The sequence below is a fragment of the Pinus tabuliformis genome, chromosome 1_1 (assembly GCF_031772625.1).
Source record: "Pinus tabuliformis cultivar Carrire ecotype Pingquan chromosome 1_1, CPIR1, whole genome shotgun sequence".
Classification (NCBI taxonomy): Eukaryota; Viridiplantae; Streptophyta; class Pinopsida; order Pinales; family Pinaceae; genus Pinus; species Pinus tabuliformis.
Window position 1 is genome coordinate 554,315,580 of NC_142297.1, and position 1,482 is coordinate 554,317,061.

The following is a 1,482-nucleotide window of genomic DNA, read 5'->3' on the forward strand; positions in this document are numbered from 1 at the left end:
AGAAGGAAGAAATGTTGAAGAAATCATGAAGAAGAAATATCTGGAAAAGGAAGAGAAATAGTAGGTTGAGGTAAATATCTTAAAAGGTAAATTAGAATAAAAGGATAAACTGTTATGATTTCAAGATAGTACTAAGATTTTGGATAATATTCTTACTAGTCAAAGATCTCCTACGATCAAAATGGGTCTTGGTTTTCATGAAACTATTGAAGGTGAATCTAGTTCACAAGATAAGGCAAGGAACTCTAATATGCTCAACCAAGAGATAAGAGGTCAACCCCATCAACAACCAAGGAAAGAAGGTATTCAAATAAAATCATTTACTCCTAACTATGGAAGTGTTACTCAAATAAATAATGTTGAATGTTTCAGATATCATAATTTTGGACATGTTGCAGCCAGATGCAGAAGTAGAATGTTTCAAGCTAACCGTCTCACCGAAAGATCATCAGCTTCCAGGTACTTTAATGGATATTGTTTTTCTTGCAATATGTTTGGTCACAAAGCCATTGATTGCTATAGAATGAATATAAAACATATAAGATGTTATGCTTGTAACAAGTTTGAGCACATAGCAAAGGAATGCGGGAGAAAATCTCAACCAACATACCTAAAGGAGCAAGGATCATCACACTCCAAGGTATGGAAGAAGAATGAATTACATTGAGAAAGATGTGGCATAGCTTAGTATATAGACAAAATAGACTCAGGAGGAACTAAAAGTATGAAATTTCAGTGTTCTAATTCTCATAGATAGTTATCATGAAGATAGGTCGTGTATATACGTGAATTAGAAGTTGCACAATTGTGTATATGTTGGTTTGATGAAGAAGTAGTGGGACAGACTACAGAAAAGCGGTCTGATATGGTTCAGTCAATTATCAATTACCTTTCTGTTCTGATTGATGATGATTACAATCTTTTGATGATATGTAGAAGTGATTTTGGCCCTCATAAGTTGTTGATGACTTGATGAATAACTGGTTGATGATGATGCCTTGATGATTCTTACTGACAAATGTAATGGTCTGATCTAACAGTGAATAGTCGGCACAGCTTCAGGGGGAGTATATGCTTCTAATAATGCATTGTTGGCATTATATTAGATGACCTTGGTACATGATGATACTTATATTACTCGATACACATAATTGTTTTGATTCAAATGACACTTTTGATGATAGACATAGACAAGTTGTTGATCTTGATGCTGATGATAGATGCTTATGGTTCATATCATATATGGTGTATGATAGTTGCTGATGAATATCATGGTCTTGTTTAGATCGTTGGTCCTTGTTATAAATGTCATGTATATCATTTGATGTAAAGGTCATGTAAAGACCTATGATGTAATAATTGTTATATTCAGTCATGTAAGGACTTTTGAGATCATGTCAAATTTGGTATATCCCCACTTGGTTGGGTGATTGATGTATGTATGAGTCATTGGTGATAGGAAGGTCATACTCACATAGTTGA